General features: G+C 44.3%; 1 protein-coding gene across 1 annotated transcript in view; it reads right to left on the bottom strand.

Moving 5' to 3' along the window:
- Positions 1-23,644, bottom strand: part of HELB (DNA helicase B) — a 53,992-nt gene extending 30,348 nt beyond the window's left edge. Inside the window, exon 1 of the mRNA XM_023644099.2 lies at positions 23,451-23,644. The gene's annotated coding sequence lies outside the window, so the exon portion shown is untranslated. The remainder of the gene's footprint in view (positions 1-23,450) is intronic.
- Positions 23,645-23,873: the final 229 nt, after the last annotated feature.

Below are 23,873 nucleotides of genomic sequence, written 5' to 3'. Positions count from 1 at the left end.
GCGGGTTTCTGCAAAAAAAATAAAAGTAACGATAAACCAGAAATTACTGAAACGGGGTAGAGGACACAGAGATGGAGCAAGATCTCTAAGGTTAACGTTTTCTAGCGCTTTGACTTCTGAACCAAAAGAAATAAAAAGCAAAACCTACAATTGGATACAAACAAAAACAAATGAATCTATCAAATGTATAACATAACCTCTCAGGGAAAAAGAACTACTTCGAGTTACTTTTGAATACTTTGAATAAATATTTTAAGTTACTCTGACTATACGCTCTTAGTAGGTTATATTCTGAGGACAAAAAAGCTATAAAGTAATTTTAAACTTCACTCACTATGGTTAATGTGAGCTGTAATATTGGCACTGTCATTTTGAATCATTACGTATTGTAGGATAAAGCAAATAAGTAAATGTATTCCTATTTATCAAATGAAGGTTTTTATGTACATGAAAAGAAATACAAACATTAAAAAAAAGAAGTTAAGAAAAACTCCCAGTATTAAACTTGAAAAGGAAATATCAACATGAGCTTGTGATTTCTTAAAATATACTTTCTAGCTCTGTCTACTGAAAGAGCCTGATAGCAACGTCCCCCCGGGAGCTCTGATCATGTCTGCCACCCTAATCTTGGTTTTGGAACACCATTTCTCTTTAAAAGCGATGGAGGCTTCTTGAGAAATAGCTGATCCCACCTCTGGGACAGGGAAAGCGCCAGGTGAGTCTGGGACTTCTTATTCCCCAAGGCAAGGAAGCACTCAAAAACGAATGGCGTTGTGATAGAAGGAGTCAGGAGCCAGCTTGAAGGGCTTCCCCCTAGCCGAATTTAGGGAGATTCCGGTGTCAAAAAGAATAGTGACTGCAGTCAACTGTAACTCACTGAGTAAATAGAAACTGATGTGTCTACTGTGATACTCACTGAAAAAAAAGATTTAAAGGAAGAAAGAAAAAAATAGGAAAGGAAGAATAGACTATCAGTTAAGAAATTTAAGAATAAAACTGTGAAAATATAAAACACTACTTTGTAACCCCCAGTGTAATAACTGATTCAAGTGAGGACCACCCAAGGATCCTGAGACCTCAAGTGAGAGGTCATTGGGAAAACGATAGTCTCAGAGCTAGAAAGACTACAGATCGCAAGGGGAAAATGTACCTTTAAAATGGGGATAGTTGGGGGCCGGCCCCGTGGCCGAGTGGTTAAGTTCGTGCGCTCCGCTGCAGGCGGCCCAGTGTTTCGTCAGTTCGAATCCTGGGCGCGGACATGGCACTGCTCATCAAACCACGCTGAGGCGGCGTCCCACATAACACAACTAGAAGGACCCACAACTAAGAATATACAACTATGGAGGCTGGCCCCGTGGCCGAGTGGTTAGGTTCGCGCGCTCCGCTGCAGGCGACCCAGTGTTTCGTTGGTTCGAGTCCTGGGCGCGGACATGGCACTACTCATCAGACCACGCTGAGGCAGCGTCCCACATGCCACAACTAGAAGAACCCACAACAAAGAATACACAACTATGTACCCGGGGGCTTTGGGGAGAAAAAGGAAAAAATAAAATCTAAAAAAAATAAAAATAAAAAAAAATGGAGATAGTTGTCAGTCACCCCTTATTCAGGTTATCAAACTTAGCGTCATTAATGGGACAAACTGATGTTGTATGTCTCGTGCAATATGATGTACATAAGATCAGTACGAAGTATTCTTGCCAAAAATACTTAACCTGATTTTAATCCAGGCTCCAGGCCAGCATTGTCCAATGGAAATATAATGAGAACCACACAGGTAATTTAAAAGTTTCTATGGGCCGTCCCGTGGCCAAGTGGTTAAGTTCACACACTCTGCTTGGGCAGCCCCGGGTTTCAATGGTTCGGATCCTGGGCGCGGACATGGCGCCACTTGTCAGGCCGTGCTGAGGCGGCATCCCACATGCCACAACTAGAAGGACCCACAACTAAAACATACAACTATGTATACCGGGGGGCTTTGGGGAGAAAAAGGAAAAAATAAAACCTTAAAAAAAAAAAGTTTCCAGTAGCCACACTTAAAAAAAAGAAACAGGTCATATGAATTTTAGTGATACATTTTATTTAATCCAATATATCCAAAATATTATTATTTCAACATGGCAATCAATATAAAAATTATTAATGAAATATTTTCATGCTTGTTTTCATCCTGAGTCTCTGAAATGGGGGGTGTGTTTTATCTTTACAGCACACTTTAATTTGAACTCGCCATGTTTCAAGTGCCAATAACCACATGTGGCTGGGGACCACCAAACTGGCCAGCACAGTTCTAGACCCAATTTCCAGTTTTCCCAAAATCCAAGGAATTAGGAACAAACTAAATAATACCATGAGGAAACAGAAAGATCTAGAACAGAGGTCAGAAAACTATTTTGGGGGCCAGGCCAGTGGCATAGTGGTTAAGGTTGTGTGCTCGGCTTCAGCAGCCCAGGGCTCGCAGGTTCAGATCCCAGGCACAGACCCATACACCGCTCATCAAGCTATGCTGTGGTGGCATCCCACATACAAAATAGAGGGAGATTGGCACAGATGTTAGCTCAGGGCCAATCTTCCTCACCAAAACAAAAAAAAAAAAGGAAAGAAAGAAAGAAAAAGAAAACTTCTTTTGTAAAGGGCCAGATAGTAAATATTTTGGGTGTTGCAGGCATAATTCCCCCTCCTCCTCCACTTTCTCCTCCTCCTCTTCCTCCTTCTCCTCCTCTTTTTCCTTTTTATTCTTTTTCTCCTTTTAATAATCCTTTAAAAATGCAAAAACTATTCTTAGCTCTAGGGTTGTGTAAAAACAAGCCACAATTTGCCCACACCTAATCTAGTATGTGGGTCATTTGACAGGACAACTAACTTGGATTTTTCCAAAAAGTCAATGTCATGGGAACAAAGGGCAGGAAGGAACAAAGGGGGTCCAGGATGGACAGAGTCTGGAGTTAAGAGCGTGAGGAGCGGGTATGAGCTGAGGCTGGAGAGAGAAGCAGGTGGAGCCAGGACTCACAGTGATTCGGAAGGCCACAGTAAGGTCACTGAGAAGCCACTGAAGGTTTTAAACACAGGCTTAACCGTTTTTTTTCTGAAAGCGTGATTGTTCATCTCACATAAACCAGGCTCTCATTTCAATGTTCACTTGAAACCTATCTAGGAAATGCTTTTTAAATAAATCAATTAATCTGAATCATGAAGCAAAGAATTTCAGTATATCATTCATATTGCTTCTCACACAGAAAGTTTTTTTCCTATGTTACATATAATGTGTTTTCTGGTTATTTGAAATACATTTGTTTCAGCACGCCTGGAGGTATCAGGGCGGGTGACACACTGTGAAGTTATCATTAGTAAAACCTACACATTTTATTGGGAGAGCAGGGAGGGAATGAGGTTTTGTGGCCCGTGTAATCAATGTGATGAGGTAAAGCACACAATTAAGGTGTAGTCGAGATAATGATGGTTTCGCAGTTACATGAAAGCACTTCAAATTAATTTATCCTGATGAATGTTTAAATTAGCATTCTGTCTGTTTTGTTGTTAAAGTGGGATCCAAAAGGGAATGGCAGAATTAAGACAAGAAGTGTTAAATAATAGGATTACTAAAGAGATTGGTAATTACATACAGAGCAGAAATTATACTAAAAATGTGTTAGCTTTCATTCAGTCGACAGATATGCATATGTGTGGCAGGTAGTACTGTTGTCCCCTGATACCTGGCTCCCCTCTCCTTCTGGGCGCACAGTAGGACTGTAGCTACTTGAAGTGAGTCTTGGCCACCTCACTTGATTTGGCCAATGAAACAAAGGTAACACGTCACTTCAGGGTGGAAGCGCTTAATTTCAGGCGCTCACCTCCCCACTCCAGTTGCTCTTTGCCTTGGTGACTGTGGGAACGTGAGGTGCAACAATGAGCCATTGGATAATGGACAACTGCCCTGGAGAGTTACCTTGACCTGCAGGAGGCTTTGAATAAATGAAAATAAATCTTTGTTGCGTTAACCCACGAAGACCATGGAGTTGTCTCCCATGTCAACAGAACCTAGCCGATCCTTCCTGACACAATACGGATCGTGCATTAGACGGTTGTGTTTGGTGGGTACAGCGAGAGACATAAGGAAGCAGTAATGGCCCTTGCCAACAAGTTTCTGTAATTTAATTAAAATATGTAGATTGGGAGTTAATGGAACAAGGGAATGGAAAATTGCACTGGAGGCCTGATTCAGAGGACCTTTGAATGCCAAAACACTGCGATAGCATTATGGGGTTCCAAAATGGATTTAAGGAGGCATAGAGCGCTACCCACAAAGAGCTGACATCTGGTTCCATAATTCTCTAACCAGGAATCCAGACTCCTGGTAGGCAGATGGTGATACACCAGAAAGGGATGAAAAGACTCAAGAGAAAAGGCTTTTTGGAGTATGCAATTGATTCATATTATGTTATTTAATACATTCTTTTTATATTTAAAAAAATAAAGATATATTAAATAGAATGAAAAATTGGCATATATTTTTAAGGCAAAAGATCAAACTTAAAAGTAATTTCACCTTTGGGAGGACAGGTTGAGCAATACCTGAAGACCCCAGGAGGCATTTATGTCTCTTCTGTGCCGTGGGCACTTCAGTGGAAATGTTGATGTAATTAGTCGACACTGATGCTACGCCCTGGTCTCTAAATGTTACACTCAAAGGAGCGGCCCCAGTCACCTTGACTGCCGTTCAATTTAGTTTGCATTATTACATAAGTTTTTACTCAAGCTAAAATATTTATAAGATTGAATCCATGCCCTTATATTTCTGTTTCAGTATATGAGTTTTTAAGTCATAGGAGAGCATGTTGATAAAAAATTGTTGTCTTCTTAAATCTATTTTCTAGAAGCTCCTTTCCTAAAAAAAACCTGCCAGATCGAGGTGAGCACATCAATTCTGCTCCCACAGAAAGATGCTGCTGGGGATGGGTCCCTAGTTAGCCATAATTGGTCCTTATTTGCTAAGCATTTGATGAAAATTATTATTAATATTATTATTATTATTTTGAGGAAGATTAGCCCTGAGCTAACTATTGCCAATCCTCCTCTTTTTGCTGAGGAAGACTGGCCCTGAGCTAACATCCATGCCCATCTTCCTCTACTTTATATGTGGGACGCCTACCACAGCATGGCTTGCCAAGTGGTGCCATGTCTGCACCCGGGATCCGAACTGGCAAACCCCGGGCTGTGGAGAAGCGAAACATGCAAACTTAACCGCTGCACCACCGGGCTGGCCCCTGATGACAATTATTGATCTCATCTTATACAATAAGCGAAAAAAAGCAGCAGAAGTTTGGAAAGTATTAGTAAGAAGAAGCAAATGATAACAACACTTGTATTCAGTCAATATCTATTTCAGGACAGTTACTATTGTGGGTCCTGGAGAAGAACAGTGGACAAAAGAAACCTAGCCCCTGGATGTTCTAGTGGGAGGAGGGAGTCAAAGAGCAAGAAAATATAAATATCAGTGATGATGAGTACTAGGAGCAAAAATAAAAGACAATGGAGGGAAAGAGGGATAGAGAAGCACTGGAGTAGAGATTTGTTATTCAGCTGTGGTGACTGATGGAAACAGAAGCAGAGATGTTATTAAACTGACATTGATAAGACAGGATGTTATGTCAGCTATAGGATGAATTATTGAACAGAAGGAATGCAAATCAGGGAACCAGTGAAAAGTGTTATGTTTATGCAATATTGCCATGATCCGCAATAGACGAAGAAGATTGACTTCACGGAATAGAGGTACATGGAGAGCTTCACAAGGTCAGTGTTCTTGCCGAAGTCAAACTGCTTCAGATGAGCGGGAATGTTTTCCTGGGTTTATTTTAAATGGCTGGAAAATTCCACTCATTTGCGGAAAAATTCCATGTACAACATCTGCTTTTGGCCAAGGACAAAAAACATCCCCAGCTTTTGATGCATTGGAGAAAAGTAAGATATAAAGACCTGGGTTGGAATGGTAAGGAGCAAAACTGGAAGGGATGGCTGAAGGAGAGGCAAGAAGTAGAATGCAGAAAGAGAATCACACTAAGGAGAAAGGAAGCAGACGCCCGCCAGGAGAGAAAAGAATCTGGAAATTCTCTTTAAAAAAAGAAAGCCATAATGCTGTAATAACACCTCATTTCACCAAATGGTAGATTTCACTAAGGAATGCAAAATCTCTGAAATTCCGTTTTTGGTAGAAGAAAACAGAATTTGGAGAGTGCAAAGAGAATGCTTTCACACTCAGAAAATAGAACATTTGCATATTTTTAACTTTTTCCTGAAAATATAAACAATAATAATGGCTAATTTTTGAGTGTTTCCACCGTGCCAATCATGGAGTACTTCCTGTGAATTCACTCATTTGCTCTTCACGACAGTACCTGAAGTAGGCACCATTAAAACGCCCATTTCACTTATGAGGAAACTTCGAGCGAGGGTAAAATGACCAGCTTAAGGCCGGAAGTGGCTGAGCCAGGATGTGAACCCAGGGAGTCTGGCTCCAATACCAACGCTTTTTGCTGCTCCATGTTCAGGCACAGCTCTGAGCTCTCAGGAACTGTGCACACACCCAGGACACACTGGGTGTGTGGGGGACAAGGGGGTGAAGCAAATTCCTCTGTGATTTGTTGCCTCTCTCTTTTTTGTTTGAGATTTGTAAAACATACACACACTTCTTTGAGATCTTAGAACAGATTTAAAACAATTGTAAAGATACCTACAACAGGATGTCATCAATAAGTGACAAATAACTCAAATTGCACGGAGCTTCTTATTTTTCACACAGCCGCTGGGTCAATCTGTAAGAACTCTATACTCAGGGGTCTAAGATTAATAGCACACGTGGGAGACATGCGTGCTCTCTACCTCTTTCCTGGCTGGCTCTGTTTTGGAGACATTATTGTTGGCTGACATCTTCCCCATTATATTTGACCATGACTTCATATTTTGAGAAAAACTACTTCTTAACAGTTCCCACACTGCTCCTGAAAAAAGCTGCACCTATTATCTCTTTGCTAAATCATATCATTGCTAAATGACGGGGTTAAGCACAGGCTTTGAGGCATTTCTGCGGTGGGGAATCCACCTAAAAAGATGAGACTCAGATATCAGTACCTCTAATTAACCCCTAAGCTGTGTCTATGCTTCCTCCTCCTCTAGAATATCTCCTTGATGGCCCCTTCATTACCGCGTCACACTCAGAGCCATTCTTATGGGATGCAGTGCTGCACAAATGTTTTTTGCAGGGCCTCTGTCTGTATAAACAATTTAAGCAACCCTAAATCAGCATGCCAGTGCCATTCTGACAGCCCAATCTCACACAACCCTTTAAAAAAAAATACTGCATTACCCAGTGGGCGTGATTGACTGGCCAGGGCACCCTCCCGGAAGCAGGGCTTGGCCACACAGCCCCGGGATGACTTCATAGGCATCAGTCATGGAGCAACTTAAGATATCTGGTCAACTCCGCTCATTGACAGCAGGTGGGAGAGCATCCTGGAAAGAGAGAAGCTGCAACTGAGCCCACATGGGGCCCCAGTTCTTGCTTGGAGTGCCCCATCCAGATGGATGCCAATCCAATCTCAGTGGGTCCCAAGTACCAGAGAGGGTCTAAGAAGACCTGAGGAGGTCACTTCAAAGAGTGAGACCCTCCACTGCCTGGGGCCCTTATTAGGAGCTCTGATTGCCCGAGTCTAAGAGTCACACCCACATCTTATTCTGTACCCTTCTCACCTAGCTTATGACAGCGTCCTCATGGTTGGCCTCAAAACCTCCACCTTCTCTCTTTTTGTGTCGGTTATCCTCCAAGAACAAACATATTATTAAGATTTTGCTGTCTTACTTTGCACCAGTTTCATGTTGCACCAGATACTAAGACATATGAACGCCACTGCTGTGCCCTCGGTTAGATTCTGGATCCAATCCCCTCTCATCAGGAACACTACTCCAGGAATTCTCCCCTCTCTCCTGTATCATTCATTTTTCTCTCTCTCCTGAATTATTTCCATCAGAAACATGCCATCTTCACAATCCTTTCTTTGTCCTCACATCCCCCACCAGCCGCCATCCCATTTCTTTGCTCTCCTGCAGAACACCGCTGGAAGGGGTATCTGCACTTATTCATGCCCCGTTCCTCTCCTCCAGGGCTGACCTGGGCCTTAGTTCAGGTTGTGCCCTGCACAAAGGCATTCGGCAGAGGGCGCACGGGCAGAGGCTGAAAGCTAGTCGGTTCTTTGCTTGCCAAGCAGAATGCTTGACACAGGCCTTTGTCATCCTTGAGGAAGAAAGAAGATTTTGAAATCCATCTACCCAGAGGCACCACCCTTTCCAGCTGGCCAACCTGAAGCAGGCTCCTTGTCCCAATTTGCACAAAGGTCCTCTATGTGCTGATTGCCCTGTTCCCCTGGGCTTTGTTAACCCACTGCAGTCAGACTTCTACCCTCATTGTTCTCCTGAAATTCCTCTGGTCCAAGGTCACCAGTGACCCCCACATGGCTAAATCCAATGTTTAGTGTAGTCATTTCCTATTGCCGCTGTAACAAATTACCACAAACTTAGTGTTTAAAATGACACAAATTTATCATCACGCAGTCCTGGAGGTCAGAAGTTCAAAACGGGTCCAGTCAGACTGATTTCCTTCTGGAGGCTGTCGGGGACAAGTCTTTCCTTGCCACTAATCTCTCCAACCTATGCTTCATCGTCACGTCTCCTTCTCTGCCTCTGACTAGGAACCTCTTGCCTCCCTCTTATAAAGACACTGTGATTACATTGGACCTGCCTGGACAGTCCAGAATAATCTTCCCATCTCAAGATGCTCAACGTAATCATGTCTACAAAGTCCCTCTTGCGTGTAAAGTAACATGTTCCCAATTCTGGGGATGAGGACGTGAGCGTCTTTGGGGGGTCCTTACTCAGCCCACCACAGTTACTTCTCAGTTGTCCTCCTACTTGACTCATCAGCAGTATTTGACGCACGTGATCTCTCCGTCTGCCTTGAGACATTGTTGTCCCTTGGTTTCTGGGACGCCACAATCTCTTGGTTGCCCTCCTTTCTCATGGCTACTGCTGCTCAGTCGTCTCCCTGGCTGGTCTCGCTATTCCCCCGACCACTTGGCCTTTGGGCTCCTCTTCTCTGTCTAGACCCCCTCCTTTCAGTCTCATGTCTTTAAATATCATCTATCTCCTGTGATTCTTAAATTTGTATTAGTGTCTGTACCTCTCTTTTGAACTACAAACTTGGATTTCCAACTGCCTGCTCAACACCTCCATTTAGATCTCGATAGACATTTAAAACATAACGTGGCCAAATATGGCTTCCTGACCTTTCTGCCTCCTCGGGTCTGTACCACATACAGTCTTTCCCATCTCGGTTGACAACAACTTCATCCTTTTGGCTGCTCTAGCCAAACTCTTTGGATCCATCCCGACTCCTCTCTGTCTCTGATATCTCAGATCCAATCCATCAGTAAACCCCACTGGGTCTACCTTCAAAATACAATAGTCTCCCCTTATCTGCTGTTTCACTCTCCACAGTTTCAGTTACCTGCAGTCAACCGTCGTCCGAAAATGTTAAATGGAAAATTCCAGAAATAAACAATTCATAAGTTTTAAATTGCATGCCATTCTGTGTGGTGTGATGAAATCTTGTGCTGTCCCAGCTCCGTCCTGCCCAGGACACGACTCATCCCTTCGTCCAGTGGACCCACGCTGTAGACGCCACCTGCCCATCAGTCTCTTGGTAGCCATCTCAGTCATCAGATGACTGTCACGATATTGCAGTGCTTGTGTTCATGTCACCTTTATTTTACTTAGTAATGGCCCCAAAGTGCAAGAGCAGTGAAGCTGGCAATTCAGATATGCCAAAGAGAAGCCATAAAGTGCTTCCTTTAAGTGAAAAGGTGAAAGTTCTCAACTGAATAAGGAAAGAAAAAAAATCGTATGCTGAGGTTACTAAGATCTACGGTAATTTTTATTACAGTATATTATTATAATTGTTCTATTTTATTATTAGTTATTGCTGTTCATCTCTTACTGTGCCTAGCTTATAAATCAAACTTTATCATAGGTATGTATGTAGAGAAAAAAACATAGTATATATGGGGTTCGGTACTAGCCATGGTTTCAAGCATCCACAGGGGCTCTTGGAACGTACCCCTGTGGATAAGGGGGGATGACCGTACCCAAAATTAAGCCACCTCCTGCCGTCTCCTCTGCTTTCACTAGTCCCATCTCTGTGCCAGCTTGTTGCAATAGCCTCCTAACTCATCCCCTGCTTCCCATTTTGCATCCTGAGCCTTTTCTCAACAGAGCAGTCATGGTGATCCTTTTAAAACAGGTCTTAGTATCTTCTTCCTTTGCTCAAAGCCCTGCCACGGCCCCACATCACACTGGGTGAAAGCCAAGCCTGAGAATTCCTACGCGCTCTTCCGCCCATCACTCACGCAACAGTCTCTCCTCCTGCTTCCCCCGTTGCTCATTCTGTGTCAGCTACGCTGCTCCCTTTCTTGCTCCTTGAACCCTTCAGACATGCTTCTACCTTAGGGCCCTTGTGCTGTCTGCTCCCTCTGTCTGGAATAGTCTCGCCCAGGTGTCTGCGTGGCTACCTCCCTCACTGTCTTTGAGCCTGTGCTCAAACATTATCTTCTCAATGGGGCTTTCCCTGTCCGCTCTGCCAAAGGCCCTTGGTGGGAAGGGAACCACTAGAGCCTTTTGAAAGTGATTGCGTAGTGTCTCCTAAAATATATCGACACATCCTTTAATATAGCGCCTCCATTTTGGAGAGCCTCTCCCATAGAAAGCATAGAAGCACCACTGTGTGAGCCTAAATTTATATGGACGGGGGCCAGCCCTGTGGCCGAGTAGTTAAGTTCACACGCTCTGCTTAGGTGGCCCAGGGTTCGCAGGTTCAGATCCTGGGCGTGGACATGGCACTGCTCATCAAGCCACGCTGTGGCAGCATCTCATACAAAATAGAGGAAGATTGGCACAGATGTTAGCTCAGGGCCAATCTTCTTCACTAAAAGGCAAAAGCAACTTGAAGAATAAGTCCACAAAAAAAAGAAAAGAAAATTTATATGGCTATTTGTTGCACCATTTTTCATAGGCTAGAAAGCAACTAGAAACAATCTGTTCATCAATAGAAAAGTGGTTGTATAAATACCACATCTTCCTTGTCCATTCGTCCCTTGATGGGCACCTAGGTTGCTTCCAAGTCTTGGCTATTGAGAATAATGCTGCAATGAACATAGGGGTGTAAGTATCTTTATGCCTTTGTGTTTTCAAGTTCTTTGGATAAATACCCAGCAGTGGGATAGCTGAAACATATGGTAGATCTATCCTTAATTTTCTGAGGATACTCCATACTGCTTTCCATAGTGGCTGCACCAGTTTGCACTCCCACCAGCAGTGAACAAGGGTTCCCTTCTCTCCACATCCTCTCCAACATTTGCTGTTTCCTGTCTTGTTAATTATAGCCATTCTGACTGGAGTGAGGTGATACCTCATTGTAGTTTTGATTTGCATTTCCTTGATAGCTAATGATGATGAGCATCTTTTCATATGCCTGTTGGCCACCCCTATATCTTCTTTGGAGAAATCTCTCTTCGGATCCTTTGCCCATTTCTTAATTGGATTGTTGGTTTTTTTGTTGTTGAGCTGTATTAGTTCTTTGTATATTTTGGATATTAACCCCTTATCTGATATATGGTTTGCAAATATCTTCTCCCAATTGTTAGGATGTCTTTTCATTTTGTTGATGTGGTATTTATACACGATGGACTACTACTCAGCCATAAGAAATGATGAAATCTGGCCATTTGCGACATGGATGGACCTTGAGGGTATTATGCTGAGTGAAATAAGTCAGAGGGAGAAAGTCAAATACCATATGATCTCACTCATAAGTAGAAGATAAAAACAATGACAAACACATAGCATCGGATATTGGGTTGGTGGTTACCGTAGGGGAAGAGGGGAGAGGGGAGAGCAAAAGGGGTGACTAGGCTCACATGTGAGGGAATGCGCTATAATTAGTTTTCAGGTGGTGAACATGATGTAATCTACACAGAATTCGAAATACATTATGATGTAGATCTGAAAGTAAATTAATTAATTTAAAAAAAGAGAAGTGGTTGAATTAACGATAGTAAATCATATTAAAGAACATTATGCAGCTATTAGAAAGAAGTAAGTTAGATACATGGTTCTAAGCTGAAGGATGGCAATGCTGCATAATTAAGTGAAAGCGCCACGTTGCAGAGTAATGGGTAAAGTATTATCACATTTTTGAAAAACAAAAACAAAACAAAAATCCACAGAACTGTTTTAAGACCACAGGAAAAGTGTGGCTGGATACACACTAAGTTGTTAATGTCAGCTACCTAAAAGGTTTGGGAATAGAACAGAAAAACAATTTACTTTTTCTCGAAATACCTTTGTATTGTTTCATTCACTAAAATGTGCACATGATAGTTCTTATTTCTTTAAACTGCCAACAACTCCATAACAACTTGCTTCCTATGACCTCATCAGCCCATTTCATTCATTCCAGCATTTGCTGATCTCCCACGTGTGTCAGGCACTATGCCAGATGCAGAGTTACAGGACGGACAGAGCGTGGTGGGGGTGGAGGGAGGCAGGTGTGCTTGTGTTATGTCCAATATGTATTTGGATTTTTAAAAAACTGAATGATTTGCCCCATTTAAAAATCAGAAGACTTCACATTAAAATTTTAGGCTTCTCTTAAATTGAGAATATCTGGCAATACTGGGCCTTCCTTCCCTTGAAGCAAGAGTCTGCTGAAGCTCAGTACCTGGCGCACCTTTCAGCAAGGCCTGCTGTCTCCAATCGGTCCTGGCCTTTGCTGCCCCTGCTAGTGGCCTGTGTCTCCTCTCACTGGTTTCTCTCCCGTGGGCATCAACTCTCTGACTGCCGGCCTCCACTAAGGCAGGAGGTGGAGGCAAAGGAGGTGATGAGTGCAAGAGATGTTGAGTGGACAGACTCGAGAGGGCTCAGTGACCACTTGAGGGTGGGGGACAAGGAGACTTGGATGGGTAATGATGTCACTATCTAAGACACGGAACACAGGCCGAGAACACAGTTTGTGAGGGAATGATGGAAAAGAAGTTTCAGTTTTGGACAATTTGAGGTGTCTGTAGAACATCTGGAAAAGATTTCTAGATAGCAGTTGAATATACAGATGCTAGGGAAATGGTCAGAACTAAAGATAAAGATTTGGGAGTCAAAGAGGTTGTTTTCATGGTCATTGAAATAGTGATAGTGGATGAGATAGTATAGGGAGCATGAGAGGGAGTGAACTGGGAGGAGAGTAGAGGGAGGCTCCAGGAAAGAAGGCAGAGAAGGAGCAGCCAGGAGAAGAGGAGACAGCCAAGTGGGAAAACCGTCATGGAAGCTAAGGACCTACAAGAGTTTCCCAGGAGAAACCAGTTTGTCTACTAGACAAACATCACAGAGCGTCCTATCACGTCCTTCAGAACCTGATCTTAGACACATACAGGAGTCCTGGCCCACCTCCCAGCTGTGTCACAGGCTTAGCGTGGGACCTTATGCACGGCTTTGTAGTCTGGGCTGGGGAGCTACATCTGTAAGGAAGGAGGCTGGACCAGGCGATTGATCCCTACGGTCTTTGAAGTACTAACATCCTAGGAGTCTTAGAAGCCTCCTCCTCCAGCAGGTTATCACTACTACCTGTCCTTCCTGAAGCCGTGCAGCTGTAAGTGTGTGCGTGTGCGTGTTTCAATCACTTCTACATACAGAATAGTAACCGAGGCTAGATTCTGTCAGTTCTGCCTACATTGAAAGAGGAAGCAAGCAACTGCTTTCTGAGCAAAGGATTTAAAGAAGACCCTCTTGATAACTTTCCCCATTTCATAGATCAATTGGAAGATACTCATGAATTTTCATCCTTTGAAGTTACTTCCAGAAGTAAATTCATATTACAAAAACAATGCGTTACGAAGGGACCAGTTGTTTTCTGGCAACCTGCATCAACCACTTCTTAGAGGGAGGACCTCCCCCCTGGTTTCTAATGTTTTGTTTTATTAACTAGATTATGAGTTTCTTAATGGGGAAGCCTTTCTCCTACATAGTAGGCCCTCAATAAATGTGTATGGAAATGAACGTGTGTCTCAAATCACAGAATGTTCATGTTTATCAATTGGATTAAGAATGGATGTCTCCACTCAATTAGAAAAATGTTACATTTAAGAAGCAGAATTTCAAGTGATCTCTAACAAGAAAATGAGCCTTAGGGAAGAGGAAATGTCATAGGAAAAATGTGTGGAAAGTGGCAGATTCTGGAATAAGAGAATTGGATCGTTATGCAAGTTGAAAGACCGCAAGATCAAGGATGCAGATTACAATGGTGACAGTGTGTGGAGTTAAACAGTTATTAATCTACGACCACACATGAGATGTTGCACAGCCTCTTTCAGCTGTTAGCATCTGCTGCATTGCTTGCATGGGCGACCACGTCTCCTGCAGGACAGGAGAGAGGATCTGTCACCCTGACTGCTCTAGGTTCCATGGCAGAATCTTCCCCTCCAGGGCGAGCTTTATTTGGCTCACCTTCAGTTAGTCAATCCCCTGTGTGACGAGCACCCACATTTGATTTTTTTTTTTTAGATTGGCACCTGAGCTAACATGTGTTGCCAATCTTTTTTTTTTCTTCTTCTCCCCAAAGCCGCCCAGTACCTAGTTGTATATTCTAGTTGTACGTCCTTTCTGGTTGTGTTATGTGGGATGCCATCTCAGCATGGCCCTATGGGCGGTGCCATGTCCATGCCCAGGATCCAAACCAGAAAAATCCTGGGCCACTGAAGCGGAGCATGCGGACTTAACCACTCAGCCTCGGGTCCGGCCCCCACATTTGATTCTTGTAAGCTCACCATACCCCTTCCCCATCAAATCCCCTCTGACAGCTTCCTGATAAGGACCAAAGCCGCTTTTCGAGCATCAGGTTCACATGCGATGGCACTTAGAGTTGCTAGGTAAAATACAGGACACCAGTTAATTTGAATTTCAGATAAACAACAAATAATTTTTAACATACTTATGTCCCAGAGTGTCCTGTATTTTTATTTGCCAAATCTGACAACCCCGCACTTTGCATTCCGTGACGTTTCTGACTCCCACATTACAACCACCCCCTCCAGGGCCAGGGCTTTTGCGCCTCTGCTGCCCTCTACTGGCCACAGTTGGTCACTGGGAAAGGCGCGGTAGCTTGGGTCTGTAACAACGTGGGGAAATGGGAACCAAGCTGTCCACTGAGCAAACATTCACTGAACACAATGTTACTAAGTTCCAGGCCCTGTGCTGAGCTAGCGACCAATTCCATGCCCTCGAGGAACTCCCCGCTAGAAGATGAGAGAGATTTGTACAGAAAATATACTGGATTAAGTCAGAAGTCTCAAAGAAAAATGTTCTGGCCTAAAATCCATCACTGACAAGTCATTCAACTCTGAAGTCACTTAGACTTCTGGGACTTCCGTTTTCTCATCAAAATAGAGTATAGACAGCAGAAAGGAAAAGATTACTGTTTGAAAAACGCAGTGGACTTCATCTTGGAGAGAGAATCCTTTCGGAAAACCCTTGGCTCTGCAAAGCCAAGACCCAGAGCCTAGCAAGGACGAGAAAAATTAAACATAAGTAAATAAAAGTGTTATAGATAAAAGGGAAAAGGGCATTGTTCTTGGAGGACTGATTTAGGGAAGGGGCTGGGGGCAGAGGGTTGGGGGTCTTAAAGAATGGTGGATTGAGGGGCCAGCCCGGTGGCGCAGCGGTTAAGTGTACACATTCCGCTTCTCGGCGGCCCAGGGTTCATGGGTTCTGTCGACGAAAATAATCCATAACCAATCTATAAATGAAAATTTGGGTGAGTTTATTCTGAGTTTAAATTTTAGGATTATAACCCGGGAGAGTCTTTCCACAAAGGAACAGAGCACTCCAAAGAAGTGGGGGTATAAGGGTGGTTATATACCCTCAAAGAGGGTGTTTCACATATGATTGAAATGTCCCTCCCACAATAGTCACAAGATTGCCCTGTCGGCACAGCGCTTGATGGACACAGCAGGTAGTGGGTCTGCTATCTCAGTGGGCGTAGCAGGAGGCAAGTCTATTGTCTCGAGCTGGGCGGTCACAGGTGAGCACAGCAATCGGTTTCTAGACTAAGGAAAGATGCTTAATCCTTAAGGAGACGCCAATGTTGGGAGGGGGAGGGAAGTTGCACCTTTATCTCAAGGGCCTTTTGCTCTTGCCATAGGGAATCTCTAAAGCAGATACACAATACATGCTCAACGGCCTCGGTCAGGCCCTTTTGGAAAGAAAAGGTCAGGCCGAATTAGGTTTACACCAAAATGGCTTCCTCATATATTCCAATATATCCTATTACTTGCCATTTTTTATTTGACTGTTCGGATCCTGGGTTCAGACATGGCACCGCTTGGCAAAAGGCACACTGTGGTAGGCGTCCCACGTATAAAGTAGAGGAGGATGGGCATGGATGTTAGCTCAGAGCCAGCCTTCCTCAGCAAAAAGAGGAGGATTGACAGTAGTTAGCTCAGGGCTAATCTTCCTCAAAAAAAAAAAAAAAAAAGAATGGAGGAGCAAGGAGCAAGGTGAAGAGGTTTGTGGTAAATGGAGCACTCTAGCACCACGGCAGCTGGTCAGGCCAAGGAGGCCAGGAGAAGACCAGCGGGGGTGAGGGAAAGTCTGATATCTGAGTCTAAAGTTTCTTATTTTGCTTAGTAATTCTACTCTATTTCCTTCGAGCCTTTGACAAAGCAAGTTACAGACAACAGTGCTGGGCTCATAGGGTCTTAGGAATAAAAGGCTGGAGCTGTGCAGCCAAATTAGAGTGAAGGGGTTCAGAGAGAGCTGGAGCACCCGGGAAGGGGAGGAAGGAGGTGACGGACAGAGGGGAGTAAGGAGAAGAGTGGAGCACCGGTAGTGACAGATGACAACAGGCCACGCAAACATCCTCCCGGGAACAGCAGACAGCAGACAGCATTGGGCGGTGACTGTATTTCCCGCAGTTACACTGCATACGGGCCTGAGATATTTTATTTGTAAAGGAGGACCACAGAAGGTTGGAGCATTCTGTGACTCTTGAGGCTCATATAAAACCGGGTTGTTGCTAATCTGTGAGATCCTATGCAGCTCCAACAGTCTATGGTTCCAATATGTGCTCCAACAGAAAGAGAAATGACACACTAAATGAGCACGGAGAAATGGGAGACACGCGTCAACTGCTGGGAGCCTGGAGGGACTTCCTGACACGTGTGTTACACCTGACGCTCGTCCACGAGCTTGTTAAAGGGTTCTCTCCTCTCCCCAGTTGCTCAAGCTGAAACCCAGAGGCATCCTCAACTCCAGCCTCTTTCCTCCCCACCCACCCCAGCAATTTCCCAAGAAGCTCTCTGATTCTACCTCCTGAAAATGTGCTTGCTCTGTCCACTTCTCTCCATCTCCTCTGGACCACCCCCGTCCAAGCCGTCACTCTCTCTTCCTGAACAGCCTCCTAAAACGTCTTGCTCACTCTCTTATTGTGTTTCTCTGATCCTTTCTCCACAACGCAGTGTGAGTCATCCTAAAAATGAATCCCATAAAAACTTTCTCGTTGCCCATGCATTAAAACATGATTCAAAGGTTCTTTCTCAGCTGGCTTGTGCCTACCTCCTGAGTTTGTCTTCTCTCCCTCCATGGCCCTCGTTCACATCGCTCCAGGCTCCAGCCACACTGAACTTTGCACACTTCATCCATGCATTGGGCTCTCTCTCGCTTTAGGTCTTTGTGCAGGTACAACTTCCTCAAAGGAGCCTTCCCTGACTCTCTCCTAGAGGGAAAGTCTCTCGTTCTGTAGAGACACTTCTCCTAGTGATAATAAGGACAATGAGTGAAATTACAGTGCCCACTCAGCCAGGCCCTGGGCTGAGCTCTTCAAGTGTGACAGCATTTAAGCGCTCCTATTCCATACTTTCCATATCAAAGAAATCAGAACATTTCATTTAATTTGCTCTTTTAATCATCTAATCCTCTCATTATAATGTGGATTCCAAAAATCAAGGACTCTCTGTCTTCACTCTTGGAGCTCCAGCATCTAGCACAATGACTGTAATTCAAGCTAAGCCTTAAACATGGATGAGACTTTACTATCTAAAATCAGGAAAAGTGCTTTCTAGATAGAGTCAGAGTTGGAAATTGGCAGGATGTGTTTAGAGAGAGGAGAATAATTTGCTGTGGCTGAAACAGAGGGTACACAGGAGGTAGGTTAGACGCTTACAGAGGAGGCAGGCCATGGACGACCACTCCTAGGGAATTTGGATCAACAGAAATTCTTAATTTTATTGCACTAAAATGCATCAATTTATGTTTATGAAAAGGCACTGCCAAAAGAGTGAAAGGCAAGCCACAGAGTCAGAAAGATTTTCACAACAAATAAAACCAGCCTAAGACTTATAACCGAATATATACAGCACTTCTACAACTGGGAATTCACGTGCAAAAGAATTAAGTTGGATCCCTATCGCAAAACATATACAAAAATTAACTCAAAATGGATCATAGACCCAAAAGTAAGAGCTGAAAAAAATAAAACTCTTAGAAGAAACACTAGGAGTAAATCTTCATGACATTGCATTAGGCACTGCTTTCTTAGATATGACACAAAAAACACAAGTAACAAAAGAAAAAACAGAGAAATTGGACTCTATTAAAATGAAAAACTTTCATGCTTCACTGGATGTCATCAAGAAAGTAAAAAGACAACACACAGAATGGAAAAAAATTTTTTGCAAATTATGCATCAGGTAAGGGACTGGTATCCAGAATATATAAAAAACTTTACAACTAAAAATAAAAGACAAACAACCCAACTTAAAAATGGACAAAGGATTTGAATAGACATTTCTCCAAAGAAGACATAAAAATGGCCAATTAGCACCTAAAAAGATGTTCAAAAGATGTGCTAAGTCATTAGGGAAATGTAAGTCAAAACTAATTAGATACCACTTCATACCTACTAAGTTGGCCTTAAAAAACAAACAAAACTTGGGCTGGCCCAGTGGTGTAGCAGTTAAGTTCGCACATCCTGTTTCGGCGGCCTGGGGCTTGCTGGTTCAGATCCCGGATGTGGACCTATGCACCGCTTGTCAAGCCATGCTGTGGCAGGCGTCCCACATGTAAAGTAGAGGAAGATGGGCACGATGTTAGCTTAGGGCCAGTCTTCCTCAAAAAACAAAACAAAACAGAAAATAACAAGTATTGGCAAGGATGAGGAGAAATTGAACCCTTATACACTGCTGGTGGGCTTGTAAAATGGTGCAACCACTTTGAAAAACAGCCTGCCAGTTCCACTTCTGGGTATACACCCAAGAGAACTGAAAACACCTCTATAGAAAAACCTGTACATTAATGTTCATAGCAGCATGATTCATAACAGCCAAAAAGTGGGGCAGTGACTGCTAATGTGTATGGGTTTTATTTTAGAGCTGGTAAAACATTCTAAAATTGATTGTGGTAACGGTTGCACAGATCTAGGAATAGACTAAAAAATAAATTGTGCACTTTAAATGGGTGAATTGTCTGATACATGAGTTATATCGCAATGAAGCTACTGAAAAATTGAACCCGCCCCCCAAAAGCATGGACATGATTACAATCAGAGTCATGTGGTATTTTCCTTTGGGGTAAGGTTGGAGACCCTGATTAGGAAAGGGCTTGTGGGGGCTTCTCAGGTGTTAACAATACCCTATTTTTGGGTGTGGATGGTAGTTACATGGGTGTTTGTTTTTGTGATGACCTGTGAAGCCGTGCACTTATGCACGTACAGCTTGTACGTGTGCTTTATATCACAATAAAAAAGTGTTACAAAGTATACTAGGCAAATACTAATTTAAATAAGATGGAAAGGATGGGATGACAGTCTGACTCGGCCATTGCATGCCTGCCAGTTACCAGCAGTGTGCACCAGACATGGTAGCTCATCTCTTTAGCCTCAGTTTCTTCACCTGCGAACAGGGATCCTACTGTGCCTCTATCGTAGGTCTGAATATTTAACTGCTAGAAACGACCTCCCCATTTGCTCAGAACCTTACAGGACTTTCACATGATCTTAACACCAAAAAATGACCTGAGAAAATGCCCACTTCCTGACCACCAGCGAATCCTTCCTTCCATGCCCGATGTGGCGCAAAAGGCCCAGGAGCATGAAGACGTGGAAGAGACTCACACTGGGGGCAGGACGGGACCCTTTCTGGTGGGGACAGGAATGAGGCCTTCTCAGCTGAGTCCAAACAGAGACAAGATTGGGGCTGGCCTTCAAGCACCAAAGGGCAACTACCTCTAATGCAACAGGAGAAATGTATGTCCCTAAATCTCCGAGCCATGAGGATCAATCTCTGTTAATATCCAAAGAAAATAATTGAACCCTCCATCTTATATAATTCAGAAATTCCAGTACCTGTATGATATTTATCAGGGTATAGGGACGAGGCGGGTAGCTTGCCTCGTCACCTCTTCCCGTGCTCCATTCTCCATCCTCTAGCTGTCTTGTTTCTTCTCTTGTCTGTGTCTGCCCTCTCTCTCTGAAACTTTGCCCTTAGCTTAGGCGCAGCTCTCCCTCTTTCCCAAAGCACTGATAACACAAGCCTGCTCCATCTGGTGGCAAATAAGGGTTTATTAAAGACTTGGGGATCAGGGGTCAATAAGCACAAAACAAACCATTTAAATTAAACATCAGGCATACCATCATATTTTAATGATGGCCCTGGCCATCCTCAAGACAGCAGGTACATTAGTAGCCACTTACCAGCTGTGCCTTGTAGGGGAGGAAGACATTTCCTCTTCCCAAATTGGGGTTCGTCTGGCCAGAGAACGAATTAAATTCACATGAGACAGAATAGCAAGAAAAAATTAAACAAAGCTTTATGAGGAACCATGGCCCGGGGCCTTTCTTCCCGAAGGAAGAAAGGACACCGAAGAAGTGGGGTGCACAGAGTGGTTACATACCCCCAAACAGGGTGTTTCACATGTGATTGAAATGTCCCTCCCACAATAGTCACAAGATTGTCCTGTCGGCACAGCGCTTGATGGACACAGCAGGCAGTGGGTCTGCTATCTCCGTGGGCGTAGCAGGAGGCAAGTCTATTGTCCGGAGCTGGGCGGTCACAGGTGAGCCGCAGCAATCAGTTCCTAGCCTAAGGAAAGATGCTTAATCCTTAAAGAAATGCCAACGTTGGGAGGGGGAGGGAAGTTAGTTACAGGAGGGTACCAGACAAGCACAATAAAATGCAGATTTAAGTCCTTGCCTTTGGCATTGATTAAGAGTTTCTAGAGAGAAGGTCATCTCCTTCTTCCTGGTACAGAGAGGGAGGCACCTTTTACAGATAGAGATTTACCTTACAAGTGTAAATGTGTCCTAACAAAGGACAAATTCCATTCCTCCTTCCCTGTCCCAATTTATCAAAAGCAATCAGCCTCAAATAATCCTGATGCCAAAGAGACATATCTTGGGGTGGCCAATTTCAGGTCCCTACAGCCTCCTTGGGTGAGTTACTTAACCCATCTATCAGTCTTAGTTTCCTCTCTGTAAAATTGGGGTATGAGTAAATTGCCTCCCGGTTCCTGTGAGGACTGAATCAGCAATATATTTGAGTACTTAGAATAGCTCCCGGCATCGTAAATGACACCAATAGCTGCAGTAGTAGAAGGAGAAGGAGAAAGGAGAGGAGATGTTGAGAAGAAGGAGAGGGGAGAAGGAAGAGGGAGAGAAGGGGGAGCAGGGGAGAGGCGGGGAAGTAGTCCTATATTCTATCTCCTGCTTGCTGACATATTCCAGAGGTCCATTTCCTCCCCACTGCATCCCTTCTCCCATCTATTCCCTCCCTTGAATTTAGAATTCCAAGTCCCCAGCTGCAAAGGAAAACAGCCAGCATTTCTGTTTCTCTACTATGTAGAGCACTTTACCTTCCTTTTCCTCAATCCCGCCCACTGGGTATCATCCTGGACCTTCTCTGATTTCATGTCCAAAAGATTCCTAAACAAAGGACCCTCAGCTCTAGAGTCAGGAGCTCTGTCTTTGAAGAACTGACAGAAACTCTGAAGATGGGGTTTTCTCTAAGCCAGTTGGAAGTCAAAGGACTTCTGCTCACCCCCCCACCGCAGGGGAAAGGCCAGCAGGCGTTTACTCCTCCCTTTCCAGAACAACCTATCTGTATTGCAGTTTCAAAAAATTCTGTATTCACCCTTTGGCACGTTCGTACCTGCATTTATTTATTCAACAAATAATGTACTGAATGTATTTTGCACCAGACACTCTGCTAGGGAATGGGGAGCAGACGTGTACCTGGAGCTCTCCGGAGCTTCCAGCTGAGTCCGGGAGTCAATAATTAATCAAATAATCGCCTCTGTTAAATTAATTAAACAAGGAGGCCATTAGACTGAGGGGGCTCTAACGCTGCAGTGGCAGTAAGCAAACCAAAATGCAAGTTGTAAATGCCTCAGGGTGACGAAACTGAAAGCTGAAGACAGCCGGTCACAAACAACCCCCTAGGCTTCAAGCTCGCGCCCATGGACCATTTCCTTTCTTGGCCTCCGCCCTTTCTCTATATATAGTCTCTCCCCAGCTCGGTCTGCCCAACACTCCAAAACACTCCTGGCTTGGCGCTGCCCGATTCCAAGGGGTTTTTGCTTAAATAAAATCTTAAAAAATTTTATATGCCTCAGTTTACCTTTTAACACCAGAAAAGCAATGCAAAATTGCAGTAGTGAAAAGTGCTGCAAAGGAGAAATATTTGGAGCCAAAAGGGAACTCAAAACAGAGGTTGGACCTCATCCGAGAGGTCAGGGAAGGTTTTCTCTGAGGAAAGGGTTGAGCCAAAGCCTGGAGCGGCCCCCTGGGGCTGTCCCGGGAGCAGCAGAGGGCACCCTGCCTGCAGGGCGAGCGCTCCAGGCGAGGGCGTTGACGTTGCTGCCCGCACACGCGCACGCGGGGCAGCAGGTGGGAAGGAGAGCAGAGCTGGGGAGCGGCGCCGCTGCAGGCCGGATCCCTCCAAGAATTCTGCCCGAATCAGCTCAGCGTGGGCAAAAAGGCAAGCTGAGGCAGCAGGGCCTTCCCCAGTCCCGTGACCGTGGAGGGTTGCACAAAAGTGGTGTGACCAGCCCGAATACCCAAACCGCCGTGCAGTACGTGCACGCACATGCTAAGCTCACAAACATAGATACATTCTCCCTGACACTGTGGAGAAAGGGCCGCGCCCACGTGCGTCATGCCAAGGGGAGGCTTCTGTACCAGACTGAGACGCTTCATGGACTTCCCCAGAGCTGACTGGACAGATTCCTCGCAGCCCACTCCATCAGGAAAACGTCCTTTAACTAACTCCTCCCTTGTGCTCCCACAGCACTTGGTCTGTCGATGCACTTACCTCGTGGCATTTAATAGTTTGTTGATGTCTCTCTGTTTCCTAGAAGGTTGACAGGCAGTGTAATCTCAGTGTTTCACCCTTCTGTGCTGTTACATATTCAGTGTTGCTAAGAACAACACTTTCCCTTAAAAACAGAATCTTGATACTGGAGAGGAAGAAGACAGTTCCTCTGCCCTCTAGGTCCTTGTGCTGGTCTAGGAATTAAAGTGACATGAAACAGAATAACAGGAGAAAAATCAAACACAGCTTTATAACATGCATACATGGGAGACACCCAGGAAAACTGAGCGACTGGACAGAATGGCGGAAGCTGCCACCTTAACTACCATCTTCAGCTGAGGACAAAGAAGGATGTCTTGGGTGGTAGTTTGGGCCTTCAAAGGGGAGGAAAGCAATTCACATGGAGATGGAAAAGCAAATGTT

The sequence above is a fragment of the Equus caballus genome, chromosome 6 (genome assembly GCF_041296265.1).
Source record: "Equus caballus isolate H_3958 breed thoroughbred chromosome 6, TB-T2T, whole genome shotgun sequence".
Taxonomy (NCBI): Eukaryota; Metazoa; Chordata; class Mammalia; order Perissodactyla; family Equidae; genus Equus; species Equus caballus.
Note: the sequence above shows the minus strand (reverse complement) of the source record. Positions and strands in the feature narration are given on the sequence as shown.